Source organism: Manis javanica, chromosome 14 (assembly GCF_040802235.1).
Source record: "Manis javanica isolate MJ-LG chromosome 14, MJ_LKY, whole genome shotgun sequence".
Classification (NCBI taxonomy): Eukaryota; Metazoa; Chordata; class Mammalia; order Pholidota; family Manidae; genus Manis; species Manis javanica.
In genome coordinates, this window is record NC_133169.1 from 18928780 (window position 1) to 18952819 (window position 24040).

A 24040-nucleotide genomic window follows, 5' to 3' on the forward strand; every position below is an offset into this window, starting at 1 on the left:
ATTGATTGTATCTAATCATTTAATCCCTTTTTACTATTATTTGATAGTGTGTCAGTATATATACATATATATATGTATATAGGTAAATATATATATATACACATATAGAAACCTTTTAGAAAATTAGATTAAAATATAAGATAGACAGTATGTTTATTAAAAATACTCCCAAAATATTAAGGCCAATTCTCTTATACAAAGAACTGAAAGGCCACACTACAGTAGGTGAGTTTCCTCACTGGAGGGCAGCAAGTAAAAGTAGAGAGCTATGAGCTGAACTCTCACTGTTGCCAGGTCTCTGTACTTGGTGACTGTGACAAGCCATTTGACTATAAAATACTTACGTAAAGGAGTTTCCCTAGATATTCCTTAAGATCTTCCCAAGTTCTAAGCTACCTGGCGCTACCCCTTAGTGACGCTTTTATTCTGGCCCAGATAGAATAGCAAAAGGAGAACATTATATGTTTTTCTTCATGTCAATCACTTCTAGAAACAAATCTATATTTCTTTTTGTAAAGGAGATAGGATTTCTGACCAAAATCACATGTGTTATTCCCACCATAACTGCTGCTGCCCAGGGAAACTGTAAGAACAGAAGCATTGAAGGTCACTCCTACCACCTTCCACAGTGTGCAACAATTTACCACTTTGCTTTTACAGCCTTTCTTTCCATGCCCTTTCTTATTTGTGGTACTACTGGCCACCTGTGAATTTTCATTAATGGATATATTAGCTGAATTTTTACTCTTAGGTAATGCGACTCTAGTAATGTACTTCTACATTATATACTGTATCGACAATGCACTTCTACTGCTGATATTTGAAGTGGTTTAATGACAAGATTCAGAAAAATGTAACTAGATGATAAAGGGAGCTCTGAATGAAGAAAATTAAAGGACCTACAGAGTTTTTGCTTTAATGAGTGCTTTGGAATAGTAAAAAGAATATCCCAAGACCCAGAGGAGCAAATCTGATGGGCCAAATTCACAAATCATTCCCAGTTTTGTGCTTAGATTATAGCTTCTCAGAGCCCCAGAAAGGGAATTAATGGCTCTTTTGACTAATGGCTGATTCCAGATTCAAGGTAGAAAATTTGAAGATTTGCTTAGAGTTTATGCCTAAAAGCAAGAAAATGATAGCTTTTGTCAAAAGGACAGAGGAGACAACTTGGAAAGGCTAGCACTTGCCAATGAAATGAGCACTCAAGCATCAAAAAAATAATAAATGCAAATAACTGAAACATACTGAGTCTATAGATCTCCAAAAGTTCAAATGAATGAGAGAAAGTCAATGACAAACAAGGAAATACACCACTGGAAACTAGTGGAAGTAGCTAAGGAAACTACAACTTAATCTGCCCCTTTTGTATTTCAGGGTAACCAGTTGAAGCTGAGAAAATAAATTATTTTCTTTATAGACAAACTCAAGCTAAGTTATTACAGGAATGATAAAGTTAGAAAATAACCATTTGTCCCACCTAATTAAATAGTTATTCAAGCAGCAGTCATCAATCAGTTGCTCCTTTATTGTAAAAGGTTGATGGGAATGGAAGGATCAGGTGTCAGAACTTAAACCCACCAGTCAACAACTAAAACAACTAAGAGTGGTGCCACAGACGTCATTCCTTACCTCACTGACACAGAGTGGTGTTCACAGCACTACTCATGAAGTATTCTTCCCCAGATGTGAAACCTGAATCTACAGCTAATCTGGAGGTACAGGAAATGGAAATAAGGATGTTGGAGAATCAAGTTAAATGACACCACAGGCAGTGGACACAGCTTCTACAATAAAGAGATACCTGCATTCAGGGCAGGGAGAAGGCTGGAATGCTTTGCTCCAGTTTAAGGACTTAGGAGACATAAAAAAACAAATGCAATGTTTCAACCTTGTTTCAGATCCCTATTTGATCCTACAGACAACTGTGAAAAGACGCTTCTGAGACGACCACCGAAATATGATTTTTGACTAACCTAAGATGATACCAGAATTTTAATTTTTAGCTAAATACAGTAATATCTTGAAGCTACATCTTAAAAATTCATGTTTCTCAAGATGCAGAGTCAAGTATGTAAAGGTGGAAAGACATGACATTTGGGGTTTGTTTAAAAATACTTCATCAAAAATGGATAGATAAGTAGGTAGATAGTTATAAAGAAAATGTTAAAAATTCTGGTAATTGTTGAAACTGGGTGATATCTTTATTGGGGTCATCTAATTTACAATTGAACTATAGTCCCTACTCTTGTGATGTCTAATATTTTTTTCCAAAATTAAATTAATATGTAGTATGTTGAGCTAGGGATCACATGAAAGTAAAAGGTGTGATTGCTTATAAAAATCACCTCTCTAGACCTGCACATCCTTAGTCACATATTTCTTAAGAAAAAATTGTAGTTGAGTTCAAAATGTTTTTAACATTCTATGCCAAAAGTAGCTGGTACAATGAACCATGTACAACCAAAAGGCTAAAGATACTGAATATCACTGAATTTCATGCCTGTCTTAGACTATTAAAGTGTAAAACTCTAAACTTAAGAGATATCTGTCTGCAGCCCATCATTTCCTATATAGGACAGTGTTTTTCTAAGCACCAATAATTCTTAGGATTATGAGCTCTTGCTACTATGAGATAACTTCTTCCAAAATTTCATACAATCCCCTATGTATTAGATTTCTATTTTTAGTTTTTGCCATAACAAAGTACCACAGGCTGGGTGGCTTGAACAACAGAAATTTATTTCCTCATAGTTCTGGAGCCTGGGAGTCTAAGATCAAGGTGTTGGCAGCGTCGATTGTCTCTGCGGGCCCCTCTCTAGTCTGTAGGTGTCAGCCTTCTGATGCCTTCCTGTGGTCTTCCCTCTGGGTCTGTCTGCGTCCTAATCCACTCTTCTTACAAAGATACCAGTCATATTGGATTAGGGCCCACCTTAATGGCCTCATTTTACCTGAATTACATCTTTAAACACCCCACCTATAAATACAGTCACATTCTGAGGTACTGGGAATTAAGACTTCAAAATATGAACTGGGTAGACACACTTCTGCACAGAGCACCCCCTTATGGCTATAAATGTAAATTAACCTTTCAGAGAACTAATGTTTTAAGAATGATAGTTGAAGTTAGCAGAAGGAAAAACAGAATTTAGGCAACAAAGTAAATTATTGTTGAAGACTAGAGATGGATCTTGAGCCCAGCCTTGGATCTGAGATTTCTGAGTCTGTATAAATGAAAACTAGTGAACTGGATTTGTAGTATCTATTTAACATGAGAAAGATCATTTAAAGCTTAGAAGACAATTGCATTATTTTGCATTGAACTGCCAAGTGATTCACTCATGATGTAGATTGAACTGTGCCCCATTTACAGTTCTTCCATACTGTTGCAGGAACCGCGGGAACTATGAACAAGGAATTGGGACATGGAGGCCTTTGGCTAGAAGCAGCATTTATTAGTGCCAGCAATGGCTCAGCAGATTCCTATCCAAAGGCTTAGCCCTGAGTGCCGCAGCACCATGATTTTTACACATTCACTACAAGGTTAGGGGGAGTCAGCACCCAGGAACCACTGCAGTGGGAGCTATTAGGTCACCTATAGGTCACCAAATATAGTTATATTTTAATCTATCTCTGTAAGGTTACCAGGATACCTTATTATAAACTAATGGGCTTCCATGACTATGATTAACAAATTGTTCCATATCATTGAGTCCCAGGTGAGAGGGAATACATTGTTACATTGTTTCAATCTCAAGCAGCCAAGCACCTTGTGATTGCTCTACATTCCTGAAGGGAAGCCTCAATAGAAACTTTGTCTCCTTGGCTTCCTACCACAGTACCTTACTTTACTCATTCAAAACTTGCTCCTGTGTTGTAGACTTTTAAATTTTCTTGTGCTTTCATTGAAGAATTTGTTTTGTCCCCTCTCAGGATGTCGGACTATCATTCTTCTATCATGTCTTTGCTAGTTGTACCCACACCACTGAGATGCTTTCCTTAGCTATAGTTTTACTGGAAGATTAAAGGGAATGTCCTAGTACTGGGTATGTTATTTACTGTGAACAACTAAAATTCTTTCACAGTGGATAAAGTATAAGTGGTAAGTCTATCAATCAACTGTAGAGCTTACTGCACTGACATGAACAATGATTCTGATTCAAGGAATGAATTTGGTTAAGCATCTCTTTATTCTAGAATTGCCAGTGCCTGTATTTGATGAGACAAATGTTTGATGGGCTTGCTAATTTGACTCTGAAGATTAATTGAGTACTCTGTGAAAGACTAATAAATATGTAAAAAGAAAATAAGAAGTTAACTCTGAAAGCAAAGACTCCACCATTTTAGAAGAAATAAATCTATTTCATCAGCAGCAATCACTGAGATTAATATTAATTATAATCAGCATACAAAAGACAGATTACATCTGTCCATTTCTCTCACACTTTCTTTTATTCAAACAATACCATGGGTCTGAAAAGAGAAAACTACTCCCTGGGAGGAAACTGTTCACCCATGTTCAGTGAATTAACTCTTCTAGGCACTAAGGTATCATTTGATTCTTACGGTCTCTTCTGTGCATAAAGTGATATCCTGTGTCCTTGAAATGCTCAACCCCTCCCCATGCTATGAAACATATGCAGTTAAGTATCTCTTTACTTTTTTTCCTTAACTGCACCTCAGTATTTTAAAAAGCCCTGAAATAATTGTTTATTCACTTACTGATTAAAATAAATTACCCTAAGACATCCAAATTGCATTTTTAACATTCAAAAATTAAGTTAAATTTTTTTTAAACCCCATCAAAAATAAAAGGCTATTTATACATTTTTAACAGGAAGAGTAAAACCAATTCTGTGAATTACAGATAAACGAATACTGACTCATATTGTGTCTCATAATGGGAATGTTCTTACTAAAAAGGCTGTGACAAAGTGTGATTGATATAAAAGTCATTTTTAAAAGTCTGGATTGGTGAATTGTAATTAATAATAACAAAATGAAGCCTTTTGCTGTACCATATATAGGACCTTTACAAAAGCAATAACCCTTTACTTGGCTATATGATTAAAACCATTTCCTAGATCCCTCATTTCTCTTAGGATCAATTAAAAAATTTTTACATTCTTATTAGGTCCTTTTAATATGCCCTGCTTATGGTAAGAGTTTAACTTCTATTAATACCAACTCCTCACTCAAACTGCATATTGTCATTTTTATATATCAAATATTTAACAGCTTATGTGCTAGACACTGAAACTGGTTAAAAAGAAAGCTGTTGACATCAGGTAGCTTAGAGTTTAGCAAGTGCTTTGCAGAATAGTTACTGAATTTCTTTTAGCTCATCAAATACATGGAATGGTCATGTCTGCTTCCCACTCCCTTTTCATCCTTGGGGCTTCACAAATTCTGTTCTGCTTGGGACACACTGACTCTGTCCCTTCCCCCAACCCATTAATCCAGTCGAAATAAGTACTATTTAGCCTGCATGAGTCTATAGATTTCATATCTTCAGAAAAAAATTCTTCACAGACCACCCTTCCTACCCCACCTCTATGAACACAAACACTCTGCATTAGCACACTTACCATGTGTTCCAACCACAACAGGTAAGGCTCTCCTGGCTTAGTACTAAACAAACTGGAGGTTACCACCAGCAGAAGAGAATCTCCATAAGGCCAAGGACCTTGTCAATCTGGTTCCTTATTTTATCCCTACCACCTAGGAAAACACCTGGAACATAATAACTGTTGGATAAATATTTGTTGAATTAAATACTTAGTATATATTTGCTGTACTCTGTGACAAACAAGTGAGGCACGTATTATAACTAGGCACATTTTAATGAGGTAAAACTGACAATTTCTTCTTTTGAAAAGTCTAAAAGATAAGTAGTGATGGCTATATGGTAGGGACACAAAGTAAATCAAACACCATTTGTGCTGCCATTACTAGAATCATTTCACTCTCATAGAAGATTTCTCCTTGGAGATTTCCAATGATAATTACTTTTTGAAACTATCCTTGACTGTCCTATAGTCCTCAACATCAATCACCTTCTTCCTAATTTCTACCACTTTGTCCTGGACCTGACATAGGAAGCTAATCTGAATTCTAACCCTTCTTCTGAATGACAGCTGGTTGTATATCTGAAGCCAATACATCCTTTTCCTCTTCTTTCCAAGTACTTTCTTCATAAGAAAATCAGGTTTCTAAAGGGGGCGTTATTTGATGCAGCTTCCACTTTTTCACCATCTTAGCTTTCCTCCTTCAAAGGTATTCTAACTTCTCATACTCCCACTTACATTAAATAAAATATTGCTTCTCATTTGGACAATGATTTCTATTGACTGTCTTATTATAATACCTTTCAGCAGTTGCTTATGTTGATGGCTTATCCTAACTTGAGGATAACCCAGAGAGCTCTAGGTCATTAGGTGACAATCTGGACAAGATCCTTAGATTTCTTCCTATTTTCTTAAAGTCTGAAATCACTGCTGTGGTTACAACACTATTTATCTGGTGTGCAGAAAAAAATCCTTATAAGGAACTACATTAAGCAGTGTCCAAGACAATGGTGAAGAGCAGAGAAAACCTGTCCAGTATCATTCTGACTGCAGGGTATAAAAAAGGGCCAGGAAACAACAGGGTGAGGTTGACGTGAAGATGGAAAAGTAAGTCTGCTAAGAAAAATGTGGTTCCTGGCCCCTCAGTCTAACAAAATGTTCCAAATAGATTGGGACGTCTTTATTCAAAACAGTGTGTCTTCCATTTAAGCTGTAGGCTCTCTGCTCCCAATTTCAGATTCCTTGAATTCATATCATTTCTAACAGGAAGAATGTGGGAAACACAGTGTTCTGACACCATTTTGCAGCCATTCTTGTACTTATTAATTTCTGTTAAGTGTAGTTCAAAATTAAAAGTCTTTAGGATTCCAGGTGAGCTTGAGCCATGAATCTACAGTCCATTATATTTTAAGCCCTCAGGTTTTACCTTCTTTCCTCTTTTAACATTGAGGATGGGATACAATAAATTATAGGTATTAATTTCTGGCAAAATGCAGTTTAAGACACTGCATGTTTTAGCCCAAAGTGCAAAAAAAATCAATCTTTTCTGCTGTCGTAAGCTTATTGAAAACTGCTCTTGTGCCATTAAAATTAATGTAATCATTTTTCTCTTTCTCTCTAAGTGACTTTGCCCTTTTGCCCAAACCCCTCGGGTCATCGCCCCTTGAAGACAATGAGTCTGCTCTGGTTCTTCCACTTGAATTAAACTCTGAAACTAATGCTATGAGATGTTGCTTTTCTAATTCATATTTTACACAAAAGGATTTTCACATAAGATAGCTGAATTTCCATTTGGATATTTCCCACACTTTTGGCATCATTTAAAACCCACTGCTACAGAAATGTAGAGGGGAATGGGCTCTTTCTGAAATATGCTTAACAAAGACATCAAACCTGAAATTACTCAGGGTGAGTTTTTGATCTAAGACAAAACTTTTGGGGTTTCTCAGGCTTCAAAACACATCTTGGAAGTTATCTACAGTATATTAATATTTAAATATAAAGAATTATATATCTTATGTGATCCAGATCTTAACTCAAAATGAGGTCATCATGCATTTGGTATTAATATAAGTATTTGCTTAAGAAAATGTAGCCTCATGTACAATGCCCTATAATTAAATTTGTATCAGTTAGTTTTTTATCAAGATCTAAGCTGCTTATGGGTTAACATCACTGTCCTTGTTAAAACAGAAAATAAATTTTGGGGCCACTCACTTCTCCAGGGAAATTCAGGAGTGTGGTAGCTGGTGAATCCAGCCTCTTTGAACAGCCAGACATTTGGAGACCAAAGCTCCAGGTCCTTGAACTGGCTTCAGAGGTTCTTCTTTATACCTCTTTCTTCTACTCCCAACCCTAGTAAAATATTCATTAGCTAATTTCAAATGACTAAACCCTCATGGGAAGGTGAATTTGTCCCAGGTACCTGCTCAACCTAAGCAACTTCTGTTGACAAAGTGATTAGTCCTTGACCTTAAATAGATAGGATTTTATGCAAATGATTTCTATGAACATGCATGCTAGGATTAAAATGAAATTACTTTAACATGAAATTTAATACATTTTAAAATTTACCAATTAATTTATGTTAAATTTAGCTTACACCTTTTTTTTCCCTTTCAGGTGCACATATATATACTATTATATCCTAGTTGGTTAAGAAAACTTCTATTTTACTGGATGAGGTTTATACTATAAACCTATACTATATTTACTCCTCTTTATTATCTTGCAGTTGCAAACAGAAACTGTTTTTACTTTTGTCTAAAGAGAATATTCTTGTTTCTTGCCAAAGGGAACAAGGGGGAAAAATTAAAGAAACAGTTTACTGAATATGCTTAACAAAGACATCAAACGTGAAATAACTCAGGGCGAGTTTCAGATTTAAGACAAAACTTTTGGGGTTTTCTCAGGCTTCAAAATACATCTTGGAAGTTATCTACAGTATATTTGTTAGGGTCTAGGACTCCGGGGTTTCCCAGATTTTGCTTGGAGATGAAAATCCAAGCAAAGTCTTTATTCAGCCAGCAAGCTGGGGTAGACAGCACCTCCCCTGACACGCAGGCCGAGTCCGAGCTGCCGACCCCGAAGCAACTTTGGGTACTGATTATATAGGATCTTCACAGCAGTTACACCAAAGCCCGCACAGTTCTACAACTAATAGGTTTAAAACACACTCTATATTGTAACCAATGGGAAACATTGTAACCTTGCCAGTTGCCTGCCCGCTTCAATTGTTATCTCTTGCTTACCCAAGCATGTCTATGTGACTTATCACGGGTTACATCCCCAGGCGTTCCCAGGCTGTTGCCCACTTCTAGTTATCTAACTTAGGGTAGGCATATTTCTCAGAAGCCTCGGGTAATTTACACAAGAAAAGACTGGGTGGCTCTCGCTCTAGGCAGTCAGGTTAAGTGTCATTAGTTCTTTTTCCTGACTTGATGCTCTCTGTACTCCGTTACATATTAATATTTAAATATAAAGAATTATATATCCTATGTAATACAGATCTTAACTCAAAATGTAGTCAACATGCATTTGGTATTAATAAAATTATTTGCTTAAGAAAATGTATCTCGGAACTCCATGTATCACCATGAACGCCTTAAGAGAGTAATAGTCAGGAGTCCCTTTTCTATTGTCATAGTCTTTCATCTCTCTTTTTGCATACCTGTTTCTTTCTAGCTAAGACTGCATTTCCTGCCATAAAGCACAGAGAGAGGTGAAGTGCTTTTGAGTAGGAAGCAATAGGAAGTGGTGCAGCAGCTGTTTCTCCACCCATGCCCTTCCCCCAGCCCTCAGCCTCCACAGGTGAGACTTCAATGCAAAGCAGCAGCAAAATACAGGCACACTTTTCAGACTATCTAAAATCACCCCTTTTGCCTTTTGCGATTCGTAAAAATGGACAAATAATCTAAATAAATGACTGTCTTCCTTAAGGTCTCATTTTGATATGAGTGGTATTTTAAAATAATAGCATAAATTGCTAAAGGAGGAAAGAACTATTAAGAGATTTGAATTCCAATTAACTGTCAGTGATTGCTTTGTAGCTCTGGGTCAATTGCATTGAGAATTTCAGAGATTAGTGTTTTCTGAGGATTCGGAGGTTTGCAAAGCTCCTCAATAGCCTTTGCGACCATCAGTTAAGCTTCGGTTATCTTGGAAATTTACTTAAGGAGCATACCTCATTTCCTAAAGTCAGAAAAGTGAGGAAGATTTTCTATTCTTTTATATATTTATATTGGACTATTTCCTTCACTTTTCTTAAGGTTCTTTGGCCCTTCTCCTCTGTATTCCCACTCATTTGATTAATAACAACCTTCAGAACAAAACATTTAAGTCTTTAATTGAAAATTTTTAGTGGATGAAAGGAGTGTAAGTGTGGGAGAAGGAAAGTTTTACATATCAATCATGGAAAACCATTAAATATGTATTACAGTAACTAGCATTAACTGAGGCTTAATAATGTGCCATTCAATAAGGGCATTATTTATACTGATTTAACTTCACAAAAAAATCTCCTATGGGGCGAATCTCCTATGAAACTGGGGAAATTGAAATAAGTCAAGGCAAAGGGCAGGTTGGGAGGGATCATTTTTAATCCCACACAGCTTGCTTGAATTTGCTGGCTAGGCTTGGCCCACCCAGCTCCTTCAGCCCCTGCTCTTGCTCTGCAGCCATGACATGCTCTCTGCTTCCCACCTGACCCTTCCAGGAGGAACTCCATCAGTGAGTCCTCGGTGATTGGCAGATGCCAGACCAATTACATACCTTCAATAGAGGGGCGGAGAGAATGGCCATTTTCCTCTCCACCCCTTGCTCCGAATCCATGGGAAGCTCTGCAATGGTAAATACCTATTGATATTTAAATGAACTAAGGCTAGGTGGGAGATTCTGGAAATTCTGAAATTTACCCCACAGTGATATTATCCTCATATTACACATGAAGAAACTGGGAGTTGAAATCTGTCAGTTCAGCTCTAAGTCCTATGTTATTAGCCAAAATACTATATAAATAGTTGGTATGGAAATGAAAATGATTAGATATTAGCATGAAGACTGAGGCTCTTTCATCTCTAAGATGAGTATGTCTCTTAACTCTTTGAAATGAATGCTACCTAATGTGGTTGCAAGACACTGTATATCCAACACAAAAACCATTCCCTCTGTCATCCTCAGAATTTCCCCCCAACTATACTCCCTTCAGTAGAGTAAAACTAAATTTTTCTCAGAAATTTTGAGAATCATGCTAAGTAGTACCATTTGGATTTTATCCTTTATGGTATTCTGTAGTTCCTCAAAAAAAAAAAATGCTCAATTTCCTTCAGGAAAATACATTAAGAAGGTGCTTCAGAGTACACAGAACTTCTTATTGCAATTTTAGCTCTTCATTATAGAGCTCTTCATTAGCTCTTCACAATAGTAGCAAATGTGAATTGTGAACCAGGGTCTCCAGGCATTTGAGGAAAACCTGAAATATGAAATGAAACAAAACAAAACAAAAAAACATGGCAAAACAAAAACAAAATAAGCAAACAGCAAAATGGAAATCAGAAGAGTGGAAGCTATCAAATAAACTTCAACATATCAAAGATAAGAAAAGATTTTATTGCCACAAAATATCATGCTTGTTTCAAAGGAATTTTAAAAAATAAGTTTTTCCTAACTTAAAAATAGAAAACAGAGAATTTTAAAAATCCACAGGAAAGTCAGAAGATGGAGCTAAGGAAGCTCACAAATAGAAAATAAAACACAACAAAAGAAAAATATACGATTACCTCATCTCTCACCCAGTGGCTGCAATGGGCTGGTGCCACCCACAGCAGGGACAATAATAAAGACAGGGTTCCATCCCTCTTCCCTGACCAGCTCCTACAGGCCCACTTTGCCTACTCAGGTGGGGTCCTATGTTCCCCTGCCCCAGCTCTCTGTTCAGATAGGCTAGGCCTTCAGGCTCTCCTCCAGGTGGCCTACTAGGAATGTCTCCTCCCTGGAGCTCTGGAGCTGGAGAGCAGACCTGGGAAAACTGTTCTGTCAGCACTGCATCTCCCACACCCTACTTCATGGCTTTAAAAAGGACTTCTACCCCATGGGATGCTAGAACAGGAACCCTTTGTTTGGGGTTTAGGGAGAAGCACAGAAGTGCTACCACTCTGTGGGTTTGGAACTTCCAACCTACACACATCAGGCCCTGAGGAAGCGTACTTCCAACCAATGAGTGACATTAGCAGAAATCCATCAGAGCCATAGTGGGACTGGGTAAATAAAACCAAGCCAAATAGCACTGAAAGGGCTCTTATAATAGTTGTCATTGGAAACAGCCCACTGTAACTATGGGGGAAAAATCCTGGGGCAAAATACCTCTAAAACCGAAATCAGTTAAAGGGGAAATAAAGTTAAGAAACCCATTTATTTCTTACAAGCAGCCGCCAGTCCCTTGACCAGGCTGCAACAGAAAACAGCTCCACCCAACCTCTCTGGTGCAGATAAATCCTGGCCTGCCCTTGTAATCACCTATTGACATGTAGATGAACTAATTCCCTCCACCCCTTGGAAACACCTATTGATAAGCAGATGCACTAAAACCAGGCGAGAGATTCTGGAAATAGTGCAATTTTACCCACAGCCAGTCTTGTCCTCTGCTGGCTAAAATAGAAAAAATTAAACAATACACTTCTAAATAATCAATGAATCAAAAAATATCTAAAAGGCAATTAAAAAATACCTACCAGAATAAAAATGAATACTGAACATACTGAAAGCCATGTATGGCAATGCTTTTGTCTTCTCCTGTGTAAAAGGAATTATAAAAATGCCCATGTGAAAATCACACAAATAAAGGTATGTAAAACAACCCTCATAAGTAATTAATGTGAAGAGTAGCTGTTGCTGGGTGAAATAATCTTCACATTTTCCCATAAAATATTTAGAGTTGTTTATATGTTAGCACCAGTATTTATTGAATGACTTCTCTAGATTGCTACCTATAAATCAAGAATGGTTTTATTGCTTGTTCCCCACGCAGTGAATTCTCAGTCTTGTATTTTCATCATAACGCTAGAAACATTTTCCATTACTTATAATATTTCCTAATTAAAGATAAATGCAACAAATCCCAATAATCCATTTTTAAAAGCTATACATTTTCAGAAATACATTAATAACATAATATTAGCTTTCATAACTAAACATCAAATCCTTCTTTATTTCTAACTCAAAAACATCTACATTAGGGCCACCTGTACAGTGAAGCAGTAGCGAGAGAAAGATTGTAGGCAATGATTCTGAGCATTGACTGCACCTCACAGTCACCAGAGAAAGTTTTGGATCCTGATCTCCAGGTCATATCGTATACAAAATAAATGGGAATTTCTAGGGGTAGGACTCAGATATAAGGATTTTTTTAAGTCCCCAGGAAGTTAAAATGTGCAGCCAATTCTGAGAACCAGTAAGGATAGTATAAATGAGCAGGTCCTGTCAATATCAATCTATGAATTTTTCTCAAGCTGTGGTTACCACAGCTTTTTCGTGACGTGGCAGCTGGGAAGAACCCAACACTTGCCATAGCTGGTTAAAAAAAAAAAAGCAACCAAAAGAAGAAGTCAAGGCTGTGCACAAATATGTCAATATGAAGGTGGAGGTGCAGGAAGCTTCTGTGACAAAGAGGCTTATTGCACTTTGAACCTAATGAAAGCTATTGTGACTTTGCTCATGAGACAGATCAAATTCTGATTTAACAGGAGCCCAGCAGTGAAGCGGATCACCTGCCTGTAAGATAAATTTTAGCTGAAATAAGCAGGCAGAGAGAGACAACAAAGGGCCAGGTAGTTTATTTGAACGCCCCTGGCGAGGTTCCCTAGTCTATGGAAATGGAGGCTGGGGAAGTCTCACGAAAGCAGAAAGGCAGAGAGTTTTTAAAGAAGGTAGCGGGTGGCAGAGCTCAGATTTACAGCGGCGCAGGATTGGCTGGCCCAAGGCACATTTTTCAGGTTGGGAGGGGCAGCAGCCGGGGACTGTGACACGGCATCAGCGTCTGTCGTGCTCCCCCCTCCCTCCAGTGCCTTCAACCTTACACTGCCCAAAGATTCAAATGTGTTCCAGCAGTAGGCAGCTGGGAGAGATCTACTAAATAGAAACTTGCTGTTTTTGTACAGTATGGGTTCCCATAGATTTCCAAAATTCTCCGTTAGAAAAACCCCAGTTTGGTTTTCCCACCTTCTGACTGCCTGTGTGTAGTTTTCTCTTTTCTTATATCTTCCACGCTTCAATATTCTCTATAAGGGTAACTGGCAAATGCGCATGAGTTATTGGGCAATGTAATTTTTAATTGACAGCCAATGGAAAAGAACAGGGGAGAAGAATGTGTAAAATTACCCTATTCTCTATTTGAAGCATACTTATATGACCTTTATATTTATAGTCAAGAAAGTTATTTTACCCACACTGCAAAATAAAATCCTCATCTCATTTGACATGCCCTCAGCCACTATCAGAAAGTCCCCCAAATTTAAAACATAGTGACTTTGAAAAATATTGCTCCCATAGCTATCTTTCTCATGTCTGTGGTTTTACTACATATAGGCTATGAACTTTTAATGAAAAAAAATAATTTTTATAACCTGTAGATATCAAGTTTTTTTTTTTTGGTTAGGCTTTTCTCATTGAATGCATATTTTTCCTTCTATTCATCGTTTTTTATCATATTTGTGAGTGAGTAAAATGAGGGAAAAAGGAAGAGAGGATCAAGGACAAATAATGAGAGCAAGTCTAATAAGAAGAAGCTTAGTTAGCACCAAACATTACTTAAATTACACAGTAACCAGGGGATCTATTTAAAATGTTAAATGCTGCATCATTTTATGTATGTCAAAACAACGACTTAAGTTTAGTGCTTAAAAAGATTATTGTTGCCCAGAATTGTTGATACTTCTAAGGCAAATTGAGTGGCTCATACACCAATGTGATCTATTTATTTATTTATTATCTCAACAATTGTTTATTGAGCATTTACTCTGGGGCAAACACTTTGTGGGCATTGGTAAGTCAATGGCAAAAACAGATTAAAAGAAAATCAGAAACATGTTGATGCCCTCAAAGGGTTTGCAGTCCCATGAGAGAGAGAGGACTCAAATAAGTATAAAGAAATAAGTATGTGTGACCGTGCTAGATGAGGTTTATGGCGCTGCGGGGCATGACTCGGGGTGATTGCCAAGCTGCCATCTGAGAAAGAGAAACTGAGGAAAGGTCTGAAGGTTGAATCATTTTAAAGAGAGGAAGTGGGAAAGAAAGAAAGGTGGAAAATCCAGGGTTTTGAGAAATTAAATATTCCAGCAGGGAAAATCCAGCGAGCTGCTGCTAGAGTGAGAGAGCAGGCAAATGCGGTGAGAAAACAGGCCAGCTTTGAGGATCCTGGAAACAGCGAGAAGTCAGCAAAAAAGGGGAGATGAGACCATACTAGCCTTTTAAAAAGTTCGTTTTTCTAGAATTGTGAAAAGCCATTTGGAGTGGAACAAGACTAAATACCTGGGGCAAGTTAAGACACCCACATAGTAGTTCAAGTGACATAAATTAGCCGCAGATTCCAGTTAATATTTTGTTTAACTAGTTTACATAACTTAGAATCATCACAGTTAAGAAGTATAAACATTTAGCTATGGAATAATGCTAGCTGACTAACCACTAAATAAAATGGATCCCTTATTAAACTCATATTAAAATGGAAATCTTTATGCCAGCATTCACTGAAATAGCAAAAGAAACAAAAAGCGATTTGTAAGATTATAGGGATGAAATAGAAATAGAGGCTGCAAGAACATAAGATGATTGACTCCAGTATTGCTGAATGTGACATGAATTTTTACTCAAACTACTCATTTTACTTCTTCATTAAACACTGACTTCTGCAGGAGGCTATGTAATCACCATTATAATGCAAGTATTTTAATAAGTCTCTAATCAATTTTCAATTTCTTTTGTATAATACATTTGCAACCTGAGAATTATAAATCCTAGTGATACTCTAACATGCGTTATATGAAAATACAGGAACTATAGTCCTTTAGTCCTTAAGGAAAAAAGAAGAGGCTATGTGGGATGGTGTATTAGTTTGTCCAGAGAAATGGAACCAATAAAATTCATTCATTCATGCGTGCATTCATTCATTTATTATAAGGAATCACAGTTATGGAAGCTGACCTGTCCAAAATCTGCAGAGCCAATGCCCCAGCTTGAGTCTGAAGGCTGGAAGCTTCTGCAGGACCAGTAAGAACCAATGTCTCAGGTCAAAGGCTACCAGGCAGAAGAATTTTATCTTGCTCAGGGTAGGGTGAGCTTTCTGTTCTATTTAGGGCTCAAGTGATTAGGTGAGGTCCAGACACATAACAGAGCAATCTGCTTCACTCAGTTCATCTCATCTAAATACACCTTTGTAGAAATATCTGGGTACCTGTGAACCAGTCAAGTTAACACATGAAATCAACCATCATAGATAGATTTAATAAGGATAAAATAAAAGAAAGCAAGCTATGCAGAAAGTTAAAAACTGAAATCTAGTATTTTATTTTGTCAGCTAATGGTCAATTTTGTTTTTTCCTCACAAAATGACTTTCCTTATGTGGAAGATAAAAATTGAAGTTAATCTTAACTTTATTTATATTGTATGAAATGCTGTATCTATTTACATTTTTGTTTTAAAACTCAGAAGCAAAGAGGTTTGTGTTTGCTTGGTTTTTACTTACTAATTACTTAGCCATGTTGAATAGGAGTGGTGAAAATAGACCTTTTCTTATTCCAGTCTTAGGAAGAGAGTATTCAGTCACTCACCTTTAAGTGTGACGTTATCTGTAAGTTTGTGTAAATGCTGTTTATAAAACTGAGAAATTGTTATATATTCTTAGCTTAGTGAAAGTATTTTATTCTAAAGGGATATTGAATTTAGCCAAGTGCTTTTTCTGCATTTATTGAGCTTATCATAAGCATTCTCTTCTCTAGCATTGATATTTTAATGCTGAATTAAACTTCCATTCCTGCATGAACCCCTCTTGGTCATGATATATTAACCATCTCCATATCTATCTATCTATCTATCTATCTATCTATCTATCTATCTTGCTAGAATGAATTTGTTAATATTTCATTGATCATTCTGCATTTACTTTTAGTATAGGTCTTGGCATATAGTTTCCTTGAATATATTTGTGTTTGGAATCATAATGATGGCATCATAAAATAATTTGTGAGCTATTTTTTCACCTTCTATTTTCTAGAAAAGATTATGTAGAATTAGCATTTGTTTTCTCAAGAAATGTTAAGTAGAATTTGCTAGTGAATAATCATGCACTAGAATTTTCCTTATTAAAAGGACTTTGCCTATAAATTCATTTTTATTAACAAACATGACTATTCTAACTATTGATTTCTTCTTTCATAGGCTATGATAGGTTGTGTCCTTTTGCTCATTTTATCAAAGTTGTCAAATTTATAAGTATAAGGTTTTTAAATTTTTTTATTTGAATTTAATGATTGTAGAACCTATAGTGAACTCTAGTGGTATCCCCTCTTTCATTGCTAAAATTGTTAATTCCTCTTAGCTTCCCCTTCCTCTCTTTCTATTTGGTCAGTTTGGTTGGAGTTTATAAATTTTTTATTTAAATTTTCCAAAGAATCAGCTTTTGATTTCATCAATATAGTCTAATTTTTTTCTATATTCTAGTTCACTGAATGTTCCATTTGTTTTATTAATTTGTCAAATTAACACTTAACATGTGGCTGTATTAAGGTAGACTTCAAAGTAAATAAATAAAAAGGAGAATTTTATAATGGCAAAAGCTTTGATTTATCAAGATCTATTTCTAAATACTTACATACCCCAAAACAGAGCATAGGATGCTGGATGGTGAACCATAGTTCAATATAACAGATCACAAGAGGAATTCAAAGAGGAAAGTATATTACTCAGACGTACTAGGGGAAGAACCCAGTGCATTCCAGGGGTCACTTGGAGAGGTCAAGGTAGAATGCAGACAGAAAGGAAGGATCTGGGGCTCATGTCTTTGTTAAGGTTGATTGATAGAGTGTTTTGGAGTCTCCAAACTAAGGATAGATTGATCAATTCAAACTAAAGGAGTGGTGTTTTGATAAGGAGCTATCCAAGTAGGTGTTATCTAAGGAGCACATAAAGGGGAAAGAGCTAGGAGGGGAGGGAAATTGTTGATTGTAAGGGCTGTTGGGGAAGTTGTATCAGAGACTTATACTTGCTTGGGGTTTGGTGGGCTGCTGTCTAGGGCATGAGCTTGCAAGAGGGGGCAACCGCCAGTTTAAGGTTCCTGCGAGCTGTGTGGCCATACAAAACAAGTGCTGAGGCAGCAATACCACGGGGTAGCTTAGCTAAATTCTTGACAATTTGTCTTTATAATTGTTTTCCTTATTTTATTTTGCACTTAATTGTCTGGTCTTTTTCTAGTTTCTTAAGGTAGAAACAGATCATTATATTTGAGGTCTTTATTTTTTCTAATACAAGAATTTAGTGATACAAACTTCCCTTTAAGCACTTTAGTTTTTCTTTAGTTTCATACCAAAATTTTTACATATTTTATTTCCATTTTATTTGGCTCAAAATACTTCCTGATTTCCTCAATGACTCCTTTCGGTTGTATCAGATTTTGCTTCATACATTTTTAAACTCCAATTCCAGATGTATAAACATTCAGGGTTGTTACATCTTCTTAGTAAATAGACATCATTATCATTGTATACTCTTTCTAAGTCTGGCAATATTCCATGTGCTGAAATCTGATTTGTATGTTATTAATATAGCTACTCGAGCATTATTTTGCATAGTGATTACATCTATCTTGTTCTATTCTTTTTCTTTCAACTTATTTATGTCTTTATGGTTAAAGAGGGTTTGTATAGATAGCATATATCTGTGTCCTGATTTTTAATATCTGACCCTTTGTAACTGGTATGTTTAGACCATTTACATTTATTGTAACTTTTGGTATAGTTAGATTAAAATTTATCATCTTCCTAATTCTTTATTCTTTGTTTCATCTGTTCTTTCCTCCTTTTTGTTACCTGATTTCTAATTAGTTTAGTACTTTAAATAGTTCTATTCTATCTCTATTTTGACATCTCATTTTAGTTTTATTTATTTTAATATTATTTTTAGTAGTTAATATTTATTTATATTTGGTTTTATTTTAATGTTATTTTTGCAGTTGCTCTAGGGTTTAAATATACATCTTTAATTAATCACAGTCTATCTTCAAATGATAATATGTGACTATATGTGCAGTTTAAAATTCTTATATATACTTGCATATCTTCCTTCTCATCTTTTTTTACTGTTCTGTCATAAATTCTTTGTTTTGTATAAACTTGGAATACATGGCTACTGTATTTCCTTTACACCGTCAATTATCTCTTGAAACAACAACATAAGAAAAAAACTTTCATGTTTGTCTTGATTTCTATCTTTTCTGGAGTTTTTCATTTCCTTATATACATGGCAATGATCTACCCTGGCATATTGCTTCTGCCTGAAGAATTCTGGGAGGGAGTGACAGGGAGTGACAGGCATCAGGCTGTGTTTGATCCTTCTTTAATACCTTGCTCCAGTATAGCCATTCCTGCTCTATTTTCTGACAAAGGCATCCTTTAATAGAGAAAGAGTCATAACTTATACTTTAATGAATTACTACACTCTAATATAAGTCTCTATTTCTGGCTGTGAAAGGGATATAGGTTGTTCAAACCCCTGAAGGAACAGAGGGGGATTCTGCTGTTTTGTTTTGTTTTTAACAGAAGATAAAACATGAAAAGAGAATTATATGAAGAACAACTATGTGGAATATTTTTTCTTTAAATCTGTTTAAACATGGTAGTGTTAATATTGGTTATTATAATATCATAAAACAAAGGGTACTATTCACAATTGCATAAGTTTTTGCAAGAAGGACGTAGTTTTATTTGTATAGTATCTTGAAATGACAGTTATTGTCTAGATTCTCTGATTTAAAGAAAAAACTACCAACAGCACTATATTTCCCCATCACAACTGCTAGTTAAAAATAGATTTGCATGTTTTGTTTGCTCAGTCAGTGAAGTGCATGTTGACTGACTTTTCAACCCCCAATATTCTTGTTTTGCAACAGTATGAAGTGACCCAGATTCTTGGTTAAGTCAAGTGCCTGAATTTCCTCTCCAATTTTTCTTACCTACACTGCTGCTTGAAGTGAAGAAAAAGAAAGACATGAAGATGAAATAAGAGAGATTGGGCAATGCCAGTTAAGCATATGTATGCTAGTAACATTTCATTTAAGAAATGCTTCCTTGAAAATAAAAAATTATTTTAGTGAATTTTTTCAGTTTTCCTTGCATGTACATTTTAGACATCATTTTTTGAAGTATACATTTACTGGACATAGAAGAATTGACTTTTTTTTCTTTTAAAACTTAAAAGATGTATCAATTGTCATTAGGCTATGTATTTTTAGATAAGAAGTTTTCCATAATATTTATCTTCCTGCCCATGTAGTATATCTTTATTCTTTTTCTGCCCACAAGTATTTCCTGTTTATCATTTTTGTATTGATAATATGAGTATGATGTGCTTGAAAAATTATTTGGCATTATCTCTTTGAATATTTCTTTTACTCTGTTTGTTTTTTCTTATCCCTTATGCTGGATAATTTATTTTCCACATTCTTGAATACTTCATTCTATTTTTCCCCCACATTTTTCTCTCTTTGTGCTCTTAAATTTGAGTAATTTATGTTTTGGCTGATTACTTACTCAACTATGACAAGTCTACTAATGAGTCTATAAAGAAGTCATCCAACACCTATTCACCTCGGGAAGAGCAATGTAGGCAGTAGTAGGCAAGTATCAATTTCACATGATTTTAGTTGGGAACCTACCTACTGTTTTCACAAAATAGTGGGAAGCCAGTATGGTTGCAGCAGAGTGAATGGGCATGAGTGGAAATGGGGTAGTTAGAACAAGCAATATAGTCAAAGATATAGTAGGAGGTCAAAACAATGAGATATTGTATATAATAAACACTTCCAATTTTGTTCTGAAAAATATGGGTAGCCATTGAAAAATTTTGTGCAGAAGAGTGTCATAATCTGTCCTTACAGTAACATGATTATTATTTCTACTATGTTAAGAACACAGTAAATGAGGCCAAGGATAGAAATTTTTCAGCCCAGTTAGAAGAGTTCATAATAATCCAAGCAAGAGATGATAGGTACTTGAGAGATGTGGTGGTTTTTTTGAGATGTCAATTTGGCTCAGTTAAAATCCTCAGTTATTTAATTGATTACTAGTTGTGGATAAAATCACAATATTTCCAGAATCTCTCACCTACCTTTAGTGCATCTGCATATCAGTAGCTGTCTCAAGGGGTGGAGAAAAGTGGCCACCTACATATCAATAGGTAATTGCAAAGGTAATTACAAAGGCATATGAAGGTTTATCTGGACCAGAGAGGTTGGGTGGAGCTCTCTTCTGCTGTAGCCAGGTCAAGAGAGAGAGACGGGACAACTGCTTGTAAGAAATAAAAGGGTTTCTTAACTTTATTTCTGCTTTGACTGATTTTGGTTTCAGAGGTATTTTGCCCTGGGATTTCACCCCCAGAGTTACATCTGGAGGTAGTTAGCAGACCCTCTGAACCCAAAATCTGTCTAAATGTGTGCGACCTTTGGGTGGATTGCCTCTAGGGATAACGGGAGACCCCAGAGTCTGCAGTGGTAGAGAGTGCAGCTTTATTTAGGAACCCTCTGTGTGTGGGGCTTCCAAATGGGGAGCTCCTAGTGGGGAATTGGTCTAGGGGAAAGCACCTCCTAGAGGGATAGGGCCTTCCCCAGAATTTGGGGAAGAGTGGAGACACTGGAAGCTGCAGAATTAGTCCTCCCTCAGACAGAAGACTGGTTAGAGGCCTTAACTGGCCATGTAGTAGCTGGTATTTTAGGATTTCTTTTCATGGAAATAGTGGAAAGTGTTATTGAGGAGAGAGAGGGTTATCTAGGAGAGAGAGAGACTTCAGCAGGAGAGAGAAACACTTCAGCATCACTTGGAGGAGCTGGGTGATGACCTATAGAATGCCCTTAAGAAAGAGAGACAATTATTGAGAGGATAGGTTGCACTTCTGGAAAATTCCTTAGCAGTAGCGGAGTTGGGGGTTGGGTGGCAGCTGGGGAATCCACAGTGCAGAAGGTAGTGGGGAAGGGGGAGGAAAAAGTAGTGCCTTCAGCTCCAGAGATGGTGGAGGAGGTGTCAGGAGAGCAAAGGGCTGATCTGTTGCCAACACCACCTCATAGGGCAACCCATAAGTGAGGCTACTCGTAGATTAGCAGATCTGGGGGAAGTTGAAACAATAAGAGCTCAGAAGGAAGTATGGATCATGATTGAAAGGAGAGGTGCAAAAGGGCCCTGCGGAGGTCTCAAGGACCCAGATGTGGGTTGATCTGATAAAATCAGAGGTAGTGAAAGAAAAACTTGATGGGCAGCCCCATAGAAAATTATTAGAACTCTATCATCAATTAAATCCAGAGCAGCAGTTTACAGTTGCTAATGTCCAGGACATGGAAGTTGGAGACAAAGCCCCATGTCTTGCCTGTGTCCCTGCAAGACTTCCTGGGGAACAGTACTCAGGCCCTCCCTGGGCCCTCACCCCCACAGGATGACGATTGGGTGTTGTGGTTCTACTGAGAGGAGGGTCAAGGCCCCACTGTGGGGGATGTGGTGGGGATCAGAGGCCTCATGATTTATTAGTCCCCAGTTAATGTGCAGTGTGTCCTGACCCAGGTGGACACAGGAACTGAAAGCTCCATGAGTTATTGCAACCCAGAGTTTTTTCAAGGAAACTGCCCACCATACTGTTTGCAGGGTGCAGCTGACTGGAACTAGCCTGAATCCCCTTTGGAATAGGGCATCTAATACTATATGTGATGTTACCTTTATGTCTGATTACCTTACAGATAAATGTGGAATTTTTGCAAGAGTTTTTGGGTCTTGTAGGCTACTGGAAAGTGTTTGTTCCACACTTGGCACAAGTTCTGAAGTCCTTATAACATTTGGTAAGAAAGGGCATCAGGTGGGGCTGGCATGAAATGTATGCATTTACTTCTGCTGTTGCAAAATGGACAGTCAAGGCCATGAAGGTCTTGAGTGAGACAGACCCATCAGGGCCCTGTGAGTTGGATGTCTGTACGACTGAAGATGGCTGGGGCTGGGGCCTCAGCAGGGCCTTGTAGCCCAGGTGAATTGGCTAGCAGAGTATCCTGCCTTGGGCAGAAAACAGTGTAGGCTGTAGCCTGTCAGTGGGGCCTACCTTTGACCTTTGAAGAGGTCAGCAGAGCCCCATCAGAAGTGCACTGTATGACTGAGTGACCACAGCAACCTGGAGACTATGTGGTCTTGGACATTTCGACACATGGGCCAGCAATGGCTGGCCTTTCTGGCACCTTGGGGAAAAGGCCTCAAAGCTGGCCTACCGTGTATTCCTGGAGTAATAGCAGAGTGGCCCACAAACGTCAGAGTAGTGTACCCAAAATGTGCAGGAGGAAAGAGCATCTTACAGGGAAGTTTTGTTTTATCTTTATGGCCAGCACATGTACCTCCCACAGCCCTATACATATTGACCCATCTGTAACTCCCACAGGGAGGAGGGTGAAAGTCTGGTGTACTAGACCAGGACGAAATCCCATTCCTGCCACTGTCCTATCACAGGACCACTCTCTTGCATGTATCCTACCTGATGGACAAGAATTGCCTATCTGGTGTCACTAAACATGTATCTTATTACGTTTAAGTATATTTCCTTCTACAGTCCTTGTGGCCTGGATGTGCCCCTGGCTGCAGCTGCTGTGTGATGATTGCTCTGAACTCCCTACCTGTTCAGCTACTGACTGCCTGTGGGATGGGTGAGCTGTGGACTTAACCTGCATAGGACTTTGAACCTAGCTGAATCCTCCAGTTTGAGGATTATCATGATTTTATTGCTGTTGTTATTTTATGTTATTAGCCTGGTTAAAATGCTCCAGTTTTCTCACACAGGGACCATTGTGGAAGATGGGGAAGGTGTAGATTGTGCAGTGAGATTTCTGGAGGGGTGGGTTGTGGGTAAAATTGCAATATTTCCAGAATCTCCCACCTGGCTTTATTGCATCTGCATATCAATAGGTGTATCCAAGAGGTTGAGAGAAGTAGTCCATCTCCATATTACTGGGTAATTACCTGGGCAAGTGAGGGTTTATCTGGACCAGAGAGGTTGCATGGAGCACTTTTTTGCTGCTGCCAGGTCAAGTGAGAGACAGGGACAACTGCTTGTAAGAAATAAAAGGGTTTCTTAACTTTATTTCTTTCATTGACTGATTTTGGTTTTACAGATATTTTGCCCTGGGATTTTCCCCTTGGAGTTATACGAGTCTAGGTGCTACTGTGAAGGGATTTTGAAGATGTAATTAAATTCC